The sequence below is a fragment of the Xenopus laevis genome, chromosome 3S (genome assembly GCF_017654675.1).
Source record: "Xenopus laevis strain J_2021 chromosome 3S, Xenopus_laevis_v10.1, whole genome shotgun sequence".
NCBI classification, from domain to species: domain Eukaryota; kingdom Metazoa; phylum Chordata; class Amphibia; order Anura; family Pipidae; genus Xenopus; species Xenopus laevis.
The window spans coordinates 63,953,463-63,972,529 of NC_054376.1; positions in this window are offsets into that span (position 1 = coordinate 63,953,463).

Consider the following 19,067-nt stretch of genomic DNA (forward strand, 5'->3'; position numbering starts at 1 on the left):
AGTTCCATGGAACATTGTTCACCTAGACGATGGTCGGTATCACCCAGAGTCATGGCTGTATTACATCAGTTCAGAGCAAAGTTTAACTGCATCATTTCAGAGCAAAGATACCTTTCAAAACATGTTATGTACCACTATAGCTTTACTTTATTTGCATTAGAGTGCCAAGATGTTTAAAAGACTTTTGTTAAATCACTCCTGGATACATTAACCACATCACTTCTTGAACAGTCCATCCAGTTTATCCGAATGGGCCTAACTTTCTTCCATCTTGTGTAGAGAGAAACTGCTTGGCATCCTTCCATCTTGTGTAAAGAGAAACTGCTTGGCATCTTTTACATTATAGGCATTTATGGCAGCCCCCTCATAGAGGAACATGGGAATCAGATAATGTAAAAACATAGGGCAAATACCTATGACAATTTTATGATAAAAGGAAAAAAGGTTTAATCTGGTATTGGTATCTCTTTAAGATGATGCACCTGCCAGTGTTAATTTGACAATTATAGCAAATATATCACACCATTGTATTTCTGAGCATAGGGTGTAGCAGGAGAAGTGGCACCGGGAATGCTCCTGACTGTGACAAATTCAGGTTGCATTTCATCCTTGTGTGGCATGAGTCTCATCCAGGAATACATATGTGCTGCAGGCCTCCATTAGAAAATGATTCTACTCTAATTGATGCACACTATATAGTATAAACTATACTATGAGTCATTAGCTAAATGGTTGGTTGGTCTGCTAGTTTACTGGACTAGTAATTGCTTCCAGTACATGATACATCACTATACAGGCCGATATGGAATTATGTAAAATGCTGCAGGTGTTTTAAATCCAAATTTTTTACAACTGAAACACAAATAAATGTCACAGTTAGTTACCCTTTAAAAGAACTGCCAACTTAATAGCTGTGGTTCTTAAAATGTGCAGCCAGCTTTTTTCATCTCTCATTCTATATCTTTCAAGGACAAGGGCATTTCTATTTCATAGCACTCAGGCTTATTCAAACCTCTAAGAGATTGTTCTAAGAATCCAAAATGCTGACACTGAAATCAGTCCAAACAAAGATGTTAGGAATATGACAACTGAACTGACAGTATTTATTGTCATATGCTGTGGCTCTGAAAGCAAACATGCTAGATACAATCTACATTTATGTGCACAATGGTATTCCTATAGGGCAAAACCTATTCCTTTCAGGAAGCATAAACCGTTTATCATTACTAAACTCACTCTTGCAAACACATGAATCCATGTGTTTGAATAAAAATACATGTGAAATAATAAGAACAAATCTGCCCTGCTCTGTGTGGATCATGGAAATATTTTATTTTATTGATTTATGAGTACCTAGAGAGGTGTGACCCTGGTTTTATACGCATGTCCTTCATGGGTTGGTTGCTGTTTCCATTTCATTCATTGTGTTAGGAATACTATTTATATATTTGTTAAATGAAATGTCATTCCAATAGGGAATTGTATTGCATGCACTTGCACGTTCTTGGTGGATTGCTTTTACAAGCTTTTCATAACATCAAACAGGACTTAGGCCTGCTTGTTGCTTGCAGAGGAGTATCACAGAATGTCTGGCATGATAGGCATATAATGACAAATCAGGAAACAAAGTGATACTGTGGTATATGTGAAATTAGTAGGTGAAAAGAAATTAGTTTAATATCCAATATGACATAGATGACACAGAAGGTTCAAAATATCCAATCATTAATTCATACATGAAGATGATCATAAAACATTTTTCAGTTAAAATAAATGTTGTGATATGTCATACAGTGGTGTGCGCTGGAATACCATGAGATGTCAAATGTAAATGCTGGCTGATGTATTAACTACTAAATTGTGCAGAACTATAGGTTCCATGCAGGATGCTGCCACGTTGCAGAGTGATTTGTCTTAGTTGGAATACTGGGCAGCAAACTGGAAAATGAGGTTCAATGTTGATAAATGCAAGGTTATGCACTTTGGCAAAAAGAATATAAATGCAAGTTATACACTAAATGGCAGTGTGTTGGGAGTTTTCTTAAATGAGAAGGATCTAGGGGTTTTTGTAGATAACAAGTTGTCTAATTTTGGGCAGTGTCATTCTGTGGCTACTAAAGCAAATAAAATTTTGTCTTGCATAAAAAATGGCATTAACTCAAGGGATGAAAACATAATTATGCCTCTTTATAAGTTCTCATCTGGAGTATGCAGTGCAGTTTTGGACTCCAGTCCTTAAGAGGGATATAAATGAGCTGGAGAGAGTCCAGAGACTAAGTGCAACTAAATTGGTTAGAGGGATGGAAGACAAATTATGAGGGTAGACTGTCAAGGTTGGGGTTGTTTTCTCTGGAAAAAAAGGTGTTTGCGAGGGAACATGATTACACTTTACAAGTACATTAGAGGACATTGTAGACAAATAGCAGGGGACCTTTTTACCCATAAAGTGGATCACCGTACCAGAGGCCACCTCTTTAGACTAGAAGAAAAGAACTTTCATTTGAAGCAACGTAGGTGGTTCTTCACAGTCAGGACAGTGAGGTTGTGGAATGCACTGCCGGGTGATGTTGTGATGGCTGATTCAGTTAATGCCTTTAAGAATGGCTTGGATGATTTTTTGGACAGACAGAATATCAAAGGCTATTGTGATACTAAACTCTTTTTTCAACCCGATTTAACTATGTAACTATGTAACTATGTACTGCCTTTTGGTGATGAAATCAAAAGAGAGCAAAAGGGTTCCTGAGGAAAGAACGTTAAAGCAGGAAGTGGGAAAAGAATATTGCATTATTAATTCTCATAAACAGAAAAGCCTGATAAAACCCAGAGAGAAAATTATAATCAGCAAAACATTCACTCCTTGTCTCTCTTCCTTTTATGTTTTTTCATTGAAATTTCTCATGTTATGCCCATTCACTTAAATTTCCACATGTGATATGCTTCAGGGAGCAAGGATTGTGATTGTCATCTATCACCCCATATGGATGGCGTTGGACTGCTCAGAGCAATAAAACACATTCTTGTGGAAGCCCATTTACCAATCTTGAAAACCTCTAAAAATTAAAGTTTTTCGAAAATGACTAGAGGAAAAAATTAGAAAACCTCTAGAAAGTCAGAATTGATTAAAAATTGTCCAATAGGATCAGCGCAGCTCATGTGGATTTCTTCGGGACTTCGACAACTTTTACCTGGCAGATTTTTGTATTAGCGTTTTTCATGTTTTTTTCACTTAATAAATCTTGAATTTTTAGGGATTTAAAGAAATATAGGAAAACTACACATTTTTAGAGATAAAAAAATAAGAATTTGAATGTCAATAAGTAAGCCCCATAGATTAGCAGGAGTATAAACTTTGCTAAATCTGTTAATTCATTAAAACTTTAATGAAATGTTCCTGACAGCAAAGTTTTGTTAAATGTAGAGTATATTGAGCTGCTGAGAAGTTTTCAGGCTTCTTCAGTTCTGTTTGTGATAAATCAGCCCTTTAGTCTGGACACCCTTAAAGGATAAGTAAACCATGTACATATAAAATTGCAATTTACATTTATTTTTTAATTCCAAGAAATTAAGGGATATATGTACTGTTAACACGATTTAATTTTTTTACAACAGCGCCAGCTGCTGGTCAGTTTCCGACCACCATGAAGTAGTTGAGGAATTTGTCAGAGGAAAGAAAGAGGGCTGGCTGATGGTCTTCTGGTTAGGAAAAACATTACAAACCTTAGATAGCATTTCTCACATATTTCCTAACAAGAAGAACATCCGATCAGCCCTTCTGAAACTTTCCTTGTCTACTTCATGACTGGAAATCGACCAGTAGGTGGTGCTATTTATCATTGTTCTACCTGCAGATAATCTCTGAATGATTTCTATGGGTCAATGTCCAGATACAAAAGAGCCCCTAATGGGGAACATCAATTACAGTAATTTTCCAATGCAACCCTATGCTAGAATGCTCTAGAACAGGGATCCACAAACTTTTGAAGCCATGACCAACATTCAGAAATAAAAGGAGTTGAGGAGCAACAGAAGCATGAAAAATGTTCTTGGGGTGTCAAATATGTGCTATGATTGCCCATTTGGTAGCCCCTATGTGGATTGTCAGCCTACATTGAGGCTCTGTTAGGCAGTGCCCCTGTATTTTATACAAACAAAACTTGCCTCTAAGTCTGTAATTCGAAAATAAGCAGCTGCTTTGTGGCCACAGGGGTTGGAGAGTAACATGTTGCTCACGAGCTACTGGTTGGGGAACACTGCTCTAGAAGAATATTATTACCGTATATACCCGAGTATAAGCCGAGTTTTTCAGCATCCAAAATGTGCTGAAAAAATCTACCTCGGCTTATACTCGGGTCAGCAGGCAGTAGCTGTGATTGCAGTCACTTTTAATCATTCCTATACCAACAGTTCACTTGGGGAGAGACTGCAATTTCCCACAATGCCCTCTGTTGGTTATATGAAAGAATAACAGTGCGCCCTCTGTTGGTTATATCAAAGAATAACAGTGACTGCAATATCACACAGCGCCCTCTGTTGGTTATATCAAAGAATAACAGTGCGCCCTCTGTTGGTTATATCAAAGAATAACAGTGACTGCAATATCACACAGCGCCATCTGTTGGTTATATCAAAGAATAACAGTGCGCCCTCTGTTGGTTATATGAAAGAATAACAGAGACTGCAATATCACACAGCGCCATCTGTTGGTTATATCAAAGAATAACAGTGCGCCCTCTGTTGGTTATATGAAAGAATAACAGAGACTGCAATATCACACAGCGCCATCTGTTGGTTATATCAAAGAATAACAGTGACTGTAATATCACACAGCACCCTCTGTTGGTTATATCAAAGAATAACAGTGCGCCCTCTGTTGGTTATATCAAAGAATAACAGTGACTGCAATATCACACAGCGCCCTCTGTTGGTTATATGAAAGAATAACAGTGACTGCAATTAAGTCTATGGGACAGTGGGACAATGCACACAGTAATCCGTTTGGCAATTCTCTGTCACCATCAACTTTGCAAAGAAGTCCGGTTGATCGCTGGGGGGGTCTCTTTGGCGGAATGTGCGCTGCTGGGAGACAGGGCTGTAGTTGTGTCTAGGCTTATACTAGAGTCAATACGTTTTCCCAGTTTTCGTAGGTAAAATTAGGTACCTCGGCTTATACTCGGATCGGCTTATACTCGAGTATATACGGTAATAGTATGGACTGATGTCTATCTGGATGATTATATCATACAGTTCTTTTCTCATGTGTATGTATATCTTAAATAAATGTTTGTTATTACATGAATTACATGTGCTCTAAGCGTATTGTTTGGGAACTGTCACACTATGGGTTAGATATTGTCAAATGTAGTGCAGATTTTGGAGGTTATGTAATTAGAGGCACTAAATTTGCCGAGTATTTGTAACCCATAGCAACAATCAAAAGGCGGCATTCACTGGTCAACTGTTAAAAAAGTAAACATCGTGGGGCAAATTCACTAGAGGGCGAATTTTCGCCTGAGAAGGCTTCACCATAATTTGGCTACTCTGTCAGGTGCAAATTCGCTACTACTATGCTAATTCACTAAAATGTGAAGTTGTGTCTCTGCAGCCGATTACTGGCGAAGTTTTGCTAGCGTAAATTTGTCAGCACAAGCATTTCATAACAAACTTTCACTAAAGTTCGCTTCGGCATATTGAAACTTCGTTAGTACACTTACACTTAGGTCAAATTGATTGAGGAGGATATAGCATCATCTAATCAGTTCACCAGGTCTAAGCTGGTGAAGGAAACTGGCGAAAGACGTAATGTTCTGTAAAATTCACACTTAAGTGAATTTGCGGAGTAATGATCGTTCGCCTGAGTGAAAATTCGCCTGACGATAGAGCGCGAGACTTCGTTAACAATGTACTCTTTTACTAGCAAATTGTCCACTATGCCTTATAGTAAATTGGCAATGTCCCTGTGGATGGTTTTTCTGCTGAATTTTCGATAGTGACAGCCACTTCGCCTTTTAGTAAATGCTCCCTGGTTGCTATGTGTGTAAAAAAACACTTGTACTGTACAACAATTTGGTACCAATCTGTATCTTTTGTATACACTGTGGCCCACATTCAGCATCTCACATCTGACTTTTCCACTTACTTCCTTAAACAGCCTGTAGGTAAGTCCTGACTCCCAAAAGAGCAGATCAGCAAGGGAAAATATATGGCAATTCACATCTGTACACATGGAAACTGGGATTGTTTCTTGTTCCCATGACAACTACTTCTGAAGGCTCATTAGAAATAAAATCTCATATACCAGATCATAAGAAAATATATTTCTTGCTAATGTCACTTTCTCATAATACTTCACCTCACACAGAATCTTTATTATTCACACTGTCATGATAACAGCAGTGGAAATATATTTGCTTGCCAAACTTTTATTGTTAGGGCTGTAACAAAATGGGGACAGTTCTTTTATAGAAGTATATTTTATTTTTTTATTTCTGCAAGATAATACAAATAAATAAAACAATAAAACATAGAAAAGGCTCAGACTAATTCTACCTACCCAGTACAGGCAATTTATCAAATGGTAGCTTTTAGCTGTAGGTTTCAGCCAGGTCACCAGTTTATTGCATCTTTCTTGCTAGCCTTTGCTGTTTTATTAAGTTTTCTTTGCTATGAAAAGAATAGAATATATAGGCTAAATGGGACCAGATTATTAAAGTTCAAAGCCTATGCGGCTGCATTTGTCTAAGATAATTTTTTATATTTTTTTGTTATTTCTTGAACTACAGTATGCTTTCTTTAGAATATAGTTTTGAAAAATATAAGGTGAGAAATTGTTAAAAAATGACTGTACTAATTTACCCCCATTGAACTGGCATTCATGAGATGGCACATGAGGATATTTGTCTCCTCCGGGAAACAATACATTGAGTTGGTGTCAACGGGAATCGCCAGTGTTAAAACATATGAACTGCATTATCACCGGAAATTGTTTTCTCCTGCATTTTCCAGAGATCACAATATTCATATATTTTAGAACGGATTCCCACTGACACAATATATAAAAAGATATTGTATGGGAGATTTGTTACCCGTGTGTTGTCTGTCATAAGGTGAAAAAAGATTTGTCTCATTGAAACAAGAAAAAAATCTACTGTTAATAAAATCAGTTACACATGTTGTTCTGTTTCTAAAACAAAAAGCCTAAATGCAAAAAATTTTGTCAAATGGGGTTTGCTTAAAGAGGAACTTGGGCTTCCAAACTGAAATTTGATAAAGAGGCCCACATAACACAGAAACCCTTAATGTTTCTTCAAAAAGTATGAATAAATGCCATTTTCTATGCTGAAATCCAGCTGTTTAACAGCTCTTCTCTTTCTGCATCATATGAATTCCTGACAGGGAAGGAGGGATTAAACACTGATGTTACAAATTGTAACAACTTCTCCACAGTTTACAGACAGCATGCAGGAACTATATAACCCACAATGCATTGAACTATGATGTTCCATTCCTTATTGAAATCACATGTGCAGGGAATTGTGGGATTGGGAGGATGCAGACTGAAGACAACTGGCTATTGATACAAAGTAACAATAGTCAGCCAGCTCAGTAAAGTAGTCAGATCAGCAGGAGAGCAGGGGGCTAGGCTTAGGGCACTGTCAGAAACCATTAAAAATCATGAAAAGTCTGCATATATATTTTGCAAAGTTACTTGAAATTATGTTTACTTTTCAAAAAGATTGTTATGTTTTTGTGGAGTTCCCCTTTAAGAGTAATTTATACAGGTATGGAACCTATTCTCCAGAATACTCTGGACCTGGGATTTTCCAGATAATTTATATTTCCATAATTTGGATTATCATACTTTAAGTCTACTAGAAAATCATGTAAAGATTTAATAAATCCAATAGGGTTGTTTTTCTTCCAATAACGATTTATTTTTATTTTAGTTTGGATCAAGTACAAGGTCATTTGGATTATTTGACTAGAATGGACTCTGTGGGAGACAGACTTCCAGTAATGCAGAGCTTTCTGATTTCCAGATAACGGATACGATACTTGTATTTGGAAGGTATGTTTTGATTTTTATGATAGTTTAAGTACAAGATGAGAGTAATAGGTAATCCAGCTATGGGAAGTCAAAACTACACTACACTGGGTTACCTAAGGTCTTACACATTAACAACTGCAAGGCATTTACTGAGGCTGCCAACATGGTTTCTATAAGGTTGAAAACCATGAGCTAATTTATTAGGGGGAAATTAGGACTATTTGGTTACAATGGAATATGTGGGAGACTTCCCATAATTTGGAGCTTTCTGGATAATGGTTTTCTGGATAACGGATCTAATACCTGTATTTAGAAGGTATGTTTTGAGTTTCATGATAGTTTAAGTAGAAGATCAGAGTAATCCAACTATGGAAAACCATAACTACATGGCTGCATGTCACATTTCTACATAATGGGCAGGCTGTAGGTTTATTTAAAGTGAGGAGTTGGATTTGGAGTGTGTACAGTGTCGGACTAGGATGCCAGGGGCCAGTGGCGTAACTAGAAGTAACAGGGCCCCCCTGCAAAAGAAAAATTATGGGCCCCCCAACTTATCCTGGACTTGTTATTAATAGGGAATAAAGATAAATATATATGAAGGCCAGTGATATGATCCCAATTTTATTAATAGGAAACCAGTTATTAATGATAATAATGATTTTCTCTCCCTTTCTATAAAACCCCTTTACCTGTTTAATCTAAGTTCCTTTTCTGTTAAAATATCTTATAGCACTTTTTATACTGCTCCCCTTTTGTGTTCTATCTGGTCTCTTCTTAGTTCTTTCCTTATGATTTATTTAAATTTTTTTTTTTTACAATTTTCCATTCCCCAATTCTCTCCTCCTGTCCCCCATCTGTAGTTTTCACACTTTCAAATCCCCTCAAAACGTTTGACCCCCCTGTCCCTGCAGCATCATTCGTATTCCTTTCCCAGTTCCCACACATTGATTTTAGGTCGACTCTGCAGACAGACAGTGAGTCACTACACACACAGGCAGCCAGGCGGGCCTCTCCCTGCCTCACCTGCACCGTCCGACTCCCAACGTGCGCACTGCGTCCACACGGCACACGCGATTACACAGAGGAAGAGGGAGGGCCTGGCTAGACGCAGACGTCAGACGAGCAGAGAGAGGGCGGAAGTAACATGCGGCTTAGCGGCGCAGTACGGAGCAGGGAGGGCGGAAGCCGGAAGGAAGAACACAGTATGGAGTATGCCTGGAGGAGGTAGGGCCTGACCAGTGGCAGTGGGGAGGACTGGGGACGGATCCGACGGAATATGTCATCATGTCACAGTCACGTCTGAGTCTGACGGACACGGACAGATCGATGCGATGCTGGCCTGGCTGCATTCATCAGCCAAGAGCCAGGAGGTCAGGAGGACATCAATTTCGGCCGGGCCCCCTCTCCTCCCGGGCCCCCCCGCAGCTGCGGGGTCTGCTTCCTCCCTAGTTACACCACTGCCAGGGGCCCACCAGAAAACCTTAGACCATGGGCCCACTTTCCAAACTATTAATCCTTCTCTCCTCACTTAATCTCTTTATTCTCCTAGTCTTTTATATCTACTTACTAGGTTCTTTCATTATTAAGCATGTTTTCCCATAAAGAAATAAGGAATGACCATGGAATAGACCAAATGTTTAGAAACAAGAGGCCAACTGACACCTGGGCCCACCGGGAGTGTTCCTGGTATCCCTGTGGGCCAGTCCGACACTGAGGGGCCCATTTACTAACATCTAATAATCGAATTTCTATTTTTTTACCACAAATCTTGAAATATTGTGGTTTTACTATATTTCTCAATTGTAAAAGATTTATTAAGTGTAAAAACCACAAAAAAACTCTTTGAAAAGATTTGGCAAGTAAAAGTTGTCGAGGAGCTATAGAAGTCAGTGGGATCTGCGCTGATCTTATTGGACCACTTTTAATCTATTTGGATTTTTAGAGGTTTTCAGATTTTTTCTGTAGGAATTGTCCAAAATCTCAAATTTTTTGAGATTTTCAAGGTATTAATATTTTTTAGTACGTAGTTTGTGGCTTTTTCTTTCATACTCTTTATATTCGGATTGTTTAATAAATTGATGGCTGCCGAGCATGGACAGCCTGCTTCAAATTATACCATAGATTTTTGATGATATTCAAGTTGGGGACTGTGACGGCCATTCCAGAATATTGTACTTCTCCCTCTGCATAAGTGCCTTTGTAGATTTTGAAGTGTGTTTGGGATCATTGTCTTGTTAGAAGATCCAACCCGTGCGTAACTTCAACTTTGTGACTGATGTTTGAACATTATTCTGAAGAATTTGTTAATATTGGGTTGAATCCATCCGACCCTCGATTTTAACAAGTGCCCCAGTGCCTGAATTAGCCACACTGCCCCACAGCATGATGGAACCTCCACCAAATTTGACAGTAGGTAGCAGGTGTATTTCTTGGAATGCAGTGTACTTTTTCCACCATGCAAAGCGCTATTTGTTATGACCAAATAACTAAATGTTTGTCTCATCAGTCCAAAGCACTTTGTTCCAAAATGTTCCAAACATGACATGTTGACATGACAGTTTAAACCTCTGAGAAAGATTTTTGTAGCCTTACCCTAAACCATGATAATGAACAATCTTTGTTTTCAGATCTTTTGAGAGTTGCTTTGAGGATCCCATGCTGTCACTCTTCAGAGGAGAGTCAAACAGAAGCACAACTTGCAATTGGCCACCTTAAATACCTTTTCTCATGATTGTACACACCTGCCTATGAATTCAAGGCTTAACTAGTTAATCCAACCAATTTGGTGTTACCAGTAATCAGTGTTGAGCAGTTACATGCATTCAAATTAGGAAAATTACAAGTGTACACAAATTTTTGAACAGCCAGTTTTTTCACATTTGATTTAATTTCATACAACATAAATGTATCACAATAAACTATTCCTTAAGGAAAACACACCATATCTGCTGCTGTGCTTTTCCACAAAATTAAAGTTGACCATTTACGATTTTCCTCTCCCTAACGACCAATTTTAGTGCATTCTGTCAAATTAATGTGAAGTTAGTGGGCACCAAACAATCTTGCATCTAACAATTTTTTTGTCTGACCAGTCAGAAATCAATTGGTAAGGTTAGAAAATTTTCATTGTTTACACTGAAATTTAGCTATTGTCTAATTGTTTGCTTAGCCAAGCAGGCAGCTGTCCACACTTTTCCTAGCTTCAAATAGATGATGATATCGCTTGAAACAGTCGTTTTAGTTGACACACCCTACATTTAAACTATCGTTTCAGGATAAGCTTGGTCATACGATAACGATTTAGAAATCTTAATGTCAATGGCCACCTTTAGCAGCAATATCCTTTAGATGCTAATCTTCTAGCTCAGAGCATACACAACCCTTATCTCAACCTCTACTGCTGCCAATCCACCATCATTGGAGCACACCAACATTTTATCTTGCACACAAATCAGCACTCCTTGCACACCAAAGGATCACACTGGATTTACCAGAACGTTGTCAAAGACCCCCTCAAGTTGGATCAGATACCAACTGGTCATCTTAACTTATACTATTTGACTTAGCTAGTCTTAAGTCAGGGGTTAGCTAACTAATAATTAGTGTAATTAGAGGTTTTTCTTGAGAAGAAAAACTCAATTCGTATGAATTGAATACGATTTGAATTGTCAGGTTGGACCCATTCGATCGAATATTAGACATTCAAATTTTTTCCTAAAATAACTTTCCAATTGAATTGTGAGCATATTCAGATTTAAAAAATAGTTATTGGCTGGTTGAGTTATGGTGTGGAAAAGTAATTATTTGGACCCACTCAGAACAAATGATTAACCACACTGTTGCCATAAAACAAATAGAACATTATAAAAATGGAAAAGTGTATAGTAAAATACAATCACATATTAATAACCCCTTCCCTGGGGTCCAACCCTGGCACAGTCCTTACCAGGCAAAGTCCCAATCCACTCCTGGTGGATAAAGAGAGTCCCAGTTCCTTTTTCCCTAAGAGCTCTTAACTCCCTAGGCAGCGCTACCTGCCCAAATACCTCTCATGCTCTCATGTAGTAGGCACATGAACAATGCCTGTTCTCAAACAGGCATTGGTTCTCAATCTGCAGTGTGAGTGCCTCACAAGCACCTTTCAAATCATCATCCTTCCACAGGCAGCTGCTTTCACAGTCTCTCTGCTGCCTCCAAGCTCTAAACCCTCCATGGTTGGGCTCACCAGTCTAAGAACATGGTAGCTCAGCTCTTTATACTCCTTGCACAACACCTTCTGGACAAATACGGTATCTGCTAGGAAACACTAAACGGACAAAGGGCACACTCCCCCTCCCTCATCCAATTTAGGTCCAACACTTAGCTGGCCATAGCAGGAGATTTCCAACCATTATGGATTTTCAGACCATAGGGGACTTACCCCTATGAGTCCCTACACAAATGTGATAAATCTTGAATTTTTTGTATGTGCGGATACATATTTTACAATGTTACTCTATAAGCATAAAACAGCAATTAGTATCAATATACTCAATGGATTGACTATGAATACTTAGCTGTAAATAAGTGTAAGCCTTTTGTGACACCTCCTAGCTATATATAACATCTGGCAGCCACCCTGTGAATTTAGCTCCAAACCCAGGCTCGTCCAGACCAAAGTCCATTAACTTCAACCCCTCCAAATGAAACCCAGCATCCATACATACACACACCTCTCCATACACTCACATAAACTATATATACCTATTTCTATACAGAACACATAGACATAATGAGCTTCTGATGTCACATGAATGCACATAATGAGCAAGTCATGACATTCGTTCATTATGAGCATGTGTGTGCCCCAATATGGTCGCTCAAACGAGAGTTCCCTAAAGAAACGTGTCCTAGTTTTTTTTAAAAAAAACAACTGTTACCCCAACTGGAGTGCAGGCTCTATTAGGTGGCACCTTTGGTGGAGGAAACATTTTAGGGCAACAAGGGCCCTTTAAGGCGCTTGCTATTATAACTTTTTATGTCCTTTATGAAATCAAATGTACCATACTGTATAGCATATTTTAAGCATTCATGCTTATTTTGCCAAAGTTCTGTTCTAGAATGGAGATTGCTTTAGACCATATAAAAATTCAGTTTTTTCTCTATTATACATGCTTTGCTTGACACCTGTCAAACCTTACTTGCCCATGAATTTTTGTGTATCTAGTAGCAAATAATGAACATGTGTAGTTAAAAAAACATCCTGAACTGTATTTCTAATATTCCAGAAGTCTTCCATTCCAGATTAGCTCAATAATCACTGTTGTTATTAAATGATGACAAGTTCCTGGTTATTTTTCTGCAACTGTCATCCTTTCATTAAAGGGATACTGTCATGGGAAAAAACTGGATGAAAAAGGGAAACTGTCATGGGAGCAAACTGATTTTTTTATATTCAATTTTGAAATCTGACATGGGGCTAGACATATTTTCTATTTCATTCAGAGGTAACACACATTCACCCAGCATTAGTTGGATATTCTTGATTTGCACTGGTGCTCCGTCACCGGCAACCACATGATTAACTTCAATGTATTAAATTGGCAAATCAAGAAACAGCAAGGAGCAGAATACCTGCTATTCAGTCTTTATTGTGCATTCCACACGACATGTTTCGGGCAGCAAGGGCCCTTTTTCAATATTGTCAATTTCCCAGCTGCCCCAAGTCATGTGACTTGTGCTCTGATAAACTTCAATCACTCTTTACTGCTGTACTGCAAGTTGGAGTGAAATCAACCCCCTCCCTTTCCCCCCAGTAACTAAACAAAAGAACAATGGGAAGGTAACCAGATAGCAGCTCCCTAACACAAGATAACAACTGCCTGGTAGATCTAAGAACAGCACTCAATAGTAAAAACTCATGTCCCACTGAGACACATTCAGTTACATTGAGAAGGAAAAACAGCAGTCTGCCATAAAGCATTTCTCTCCTAAAGTGCAGGCACAAGTCACATGACCAGGGGCAGCTGGGAAATTGACAAAATGTCTAGCCCCATGTCAGATTTCAAAATTGAATATAAAAAAAATCTGTTTGCTCTTTTGAGAAATGGATTTCAGTGCAGAAGTCTGCTGGAGTAGCACTATTAACTGATACGCTTTGAAAAAAACATGTTTTCTGATGACAGGATCCCTTTAAGGGCTGAAGTGAAAGACACAGTAGACACAGGCAAAGTGACATAACAGAGAAGCATTAAGTGTGTATAAGGTGATGTTTAATTAAGTGTTAAGTGTTATGTTTTGGGTAGCCGAGGATGAGTAGAGTATAGCTTTATTAGCAGGCTCTCAAGCAGCCATTACACAACAGTAACTTTCACTTTCGCTTTTAAGCTGTCAGGAAGTATGCACATTATGTCTGAGCACAGTGACATGTACAGGCCATTTGTATAAACACCACATTAAGTAAATTCGAATTGTTTGATATTAATAGGGTGGCAAGATGCAGGCCTAGGAGTTTGCAGTGGAATTGTGAACTTGTAACCAACTTTTCTGTTTGCAGTGTACTCTATTTTAATTGTTTATCATCTTTCAAGTTTACTGGTTGAGTCATTTATCGTATCTCCACATCTTGAGGGGCTACTCAATGTCCTACACATGTTTGGGACATGTCTATTGCCTAAGAACAGACAACTTAGAATATTCTAAGGGATATGTCATGGAATATGGACTAAGAGTAAACAAGGGCTTTAGTTTGTGATTGCACAGAACTGGAGCCTTTGCAAACCCCCTTCCAGGGGTATAAAAATGGTTGGTTCTGTTTTTGGAATGCTTATGTACCACTTGTGTTGTAAGTGAATGTCATTCCCTGCACAGATAAACCTTATCTGCTTTCTTTATCCTATGTGTCTAGGTGGCATTTCCTTATTACTAAAAGAATTGGTTGCTTGACAGAACGCAGGAGTACAGTGGACAAATCTTTCCCAATGTGTCTCTTACCACATAGCACTTTAGCTCTGTGTCCATATATGAGCTCTGTGTATATTTATTGTAGTTGTTGTGTCACTTGTCCTCCCTGTGTGTACTTTTTTTATAATGTACTGTTATTTATATTGTACTTTTATGCATTGTACAGGACTGCAGTTCCTTAACAGGGCTTTACAAATACAGTTATATATATACCTACATTAATAACTGAAAAATACATATATTCCTGTTATTAATTCAGTTTTTTCTTTTTTTCCACTACAAGGTAAGTGGTACAGATTATATCCCTGCTTTTGCTTATATTTCATATTTGTTATTTATAAGCCAAAAATGATCTCCTCTATGAGTCCTTCCCTAATTACAGAAGTTGTGTGTTGTTTTCAGAGCATCTCTTCTGGTTTTTGCTACATTTTTTGTAGCAAAACATCCTCTTCTGCTAATATGTCTTTAATGTCTTTGTTCTTCTAATTCAGAGATAGGTTCAGCAGAACTAACAGCTGTCACTGTAAGTGATTTATCAAACCTATGAATAGTCATCTCACTATGTGACAAAGTGAGAAAATTCTTCATAGAATAAGTAATGATTATAATGAAAGAGAGTGTTGAGCAATTCTCCACATTGTTTGATTACTGACTTGCTCAACAATCAATTTAAAGAATTGCTTAACAATCACTGCATCTAAACAATCACTTTCATTCTAAGAATGAGTTGTATTAGTCATTTTTTCCTTCGTAAGATCTTTGTAAGTTTGTCACCACTGTGATATAATTTTAGGTTTATTTTATGCATGAAAGGTTCATTTGTTTGTGCATACTAATTAACACAAACATATCAGTTATTATCAAAACATATATATAAACCAATAAATTGCTCTGCAGCTAACACCTACATACTCATTTGAAATACTACAATATAGGATAAAGACAAGCATAAACAAGGGATTGTGCAGTGGCTATTCATTCTGTAATCACATAGAGACCCTGCTAATTTAGATCAATATTTTAGCCATGTGTGACCTTTAGTTCTTGTAGAAGATTGTTTCTTGCCATTTCATAAGAGATTTTTCTTTCTCTGCCTGCTTTCTTCTTTCTATGTAAATACATGGCTTTATTATTTTGCCCTAGGGGAATTTTGTCACCCAATTATTTCAATATAGTAAGGGTCTAATAACTCTCACGTGATATTTGCTCACAAATTAATAAACACATAATAAAGACACTGGTCACAACCTTTCTTAACCACAACAGCAGCCTATCTGCTAATGTTTACAACTAAAATGATGCCCTCCCATAATTATTAGATTGAAGCTCAGTCAAATGTTGCCCTGTTAAGACAAAAAAAAAAAAGAAATGACAAGTAAGAGTAAAAATGATAACACATTAGCCATACAGTACTGATTCTCAACCTGAGTATAAGCACATGCTAAGACCCTTCTTTAGTTGTGTGTCTGTACCGGAGCCAATGCTGAAAAGTCGTTGTTTCCGAAACCTCTAAAACCACTAAAGATCAACTTTTATTAAATAAGCCTCCACATTGCATCCATTGTATAAAATCACACCAGTATTTCCGTCATAAATGGAGCTACAATGTCCTTAGTGTATGTCCACAGCTGTCTCTTGTTAAATATGTCTTACCCTCAGACTTGCATGCTAACATAAACCTAATCACAATTCCTATGAATATATCAGCACACTGAGCAGACGTTGTTGCAGGAAGAAGCTTTTGGCTTTGAAGTAAAAGATTAGTGGATGTTTTATAAAAGGTGTGGAGAATGGTCCCTGGAGTAACACCAGCCAAGAAAAACATGTACACAATGTCTAGCACAATTGTGATTTTGCTATGAATGGTTAAAAATAGCTGTTTTTGTCATGTAAATATGTATTGCACAACATATTTTGGGCACTTAGAGAAGTTGTATCCTGATATACATTTTCTGGCACCATTGGCATGTTTATACATGTTTTTACATGCAATGCATAATTTTTCCCACTATTCCAGCGTGTTGTGCTCACCAAGGAAACAGCATCTAATGCAATTGCATCTAAATGTGTTAAGATTAGTACAATTACATCTGGGGTCTCAGGTAAGTCATTACAATCTTTGGGGGTGCCGTAACATTTGGCAACCCCCTCAGATTGAAGATTTCCTCCTCCTTTAATAAAAGTGAGTACCCGCTACATGACAGCAACCAGACTTAGAAAAATTATTTGCATCAGACATCAGGTATCTCCTCATTTGTAACCACAATGGACCACCGCAACCACTGGAAACACTTGGGTATGAAGTATTTGCTACTACATCCAAACCTGTACTTTGCACACTGTGGTATGGTGAGTAAATGGCTCCTCATGTCAGAGTTGCCTTAAAGACTTACCAAGACCTATTGAGCCCGAATACTGTACCTCAGCTTACCTGTATATGCTCATATGCAGTTTGCTGAGCAGTTATCCCCACTTAGCCCTGGTGCATTAAGAATGTATCATTGTAATCATGTAATGGTGCATTCAGTCTATGGGGTAAATTCACGAAAGGGCAAATTTTCGCCTGAGAATGATCTGCATATTCGATACCACTATGCTAATTCACAAAAATGCAAAGTTGCATCTCTGTAGCTGAACGTTGGCTATGTTTCGCTAGTGTTAATTCAACAGAAGAAGCATTTCATAGCGAACTTTTGCTAACGTTCGTTTCTGCCTAGCGAAACTTTGTTAGTACTCTTGCACGTACAGTAGGTCTATTGGAATAGAGAAGGTACATATAAGTCTTATAGACGTCTTTATTAGAGATGTTGGTGCAAATGCTTGAAGTAGGCGCTTTTTATTACAAATATCCAAGGAAGCATAATAAAGACAAAAGAGATCATCTAATGCCCTAGACATGAGCTCACCCTAAAACAAATGATGCATGCCACTCAAATGATTGGGAAAGAAATGTTAACACTAGTGATGGGCGAATTCGCGCAGTTTCGCTTCTCTGGAAAATTAGCGAATTGCCAGTGAAACGGCGAAAAATTTGAGTAAAAGTGCCGGCGTCTCATTTTTGACGCCAGCATCAGTTTTTTCTACGCCGGCGTCCGTTTTTTCACAGGTTTGCAAATTTATTCGCCGCGAATTCGCGTCTGGCGAATAAATTCGCCCATCACTAGTTAACACAAAAATCTTTAATAGTCAGGACTTTTGAAGGCAATCCAGCTTTAAAATGTGAAAAAACTCCAGCGTTTTTTAGAAATGTTATGACTTTCCGGCATGCAGGATTTGATGTCACTGACATAAGATTGAGGAAGATGTAGCTTTATCTTATCTCTATGGTGGTGAAAGACTTCTGGCGAAAGAGGTAACATTCTGTAAAATTCACACTAGTGGGTAATGATCGTTCGCCTGAGCGAAAATTTGCCTTGCCATAGGGTACGAAACTGCACTAGTGATGGTCTCTTTCGCTAGCGAATTGTCCTCTACTCCTGTTAGTAAATTGCCAATGTCCCCTAGAATTGTATTTCTGGTGAATTTTCGCTAGCATCAGCAACTTCGCCGTTTAGTAAAACTAATATTCAGTTGATGTAGGAGGATATATCACATCTAATAGAACTATTTTTAACTATTCTAAATTTTTACAATATGTACTGAATGTCATCATTTCTATAATACATGTATATATAGAGTATAGAAATAGTACTGGGTATTAACCTAAGCTTTTGCCCGAAAAGCCAGTTAGCCTGACGCCAAGAAGGGTTTCCACATTTCAAAAAGGTTGATACAGGTAAGGCCAAAACTGACATTGCTTAGATTATGCAATCATTTTTTTCTGCAAAGCAAATTCAGGTAATAGATATGGCATCTATGACATCAAAGAAACATGCTTCAAAACAGGGTTATATAAGCCTATAGCAAAATTGAGGGACCCAGGATGTCATATAGTCTCCAGGTAACCAGGACATATGTGAGCCATAGCCCAGTGCTTCTATAAAAGCAATTTAAAATTAACGTTGGAGAAAAAAATAAACATTTTGGGAATGTAAAAATGACAGAAATTAGACTAACTGGAAAATATAAATCTAAAAAT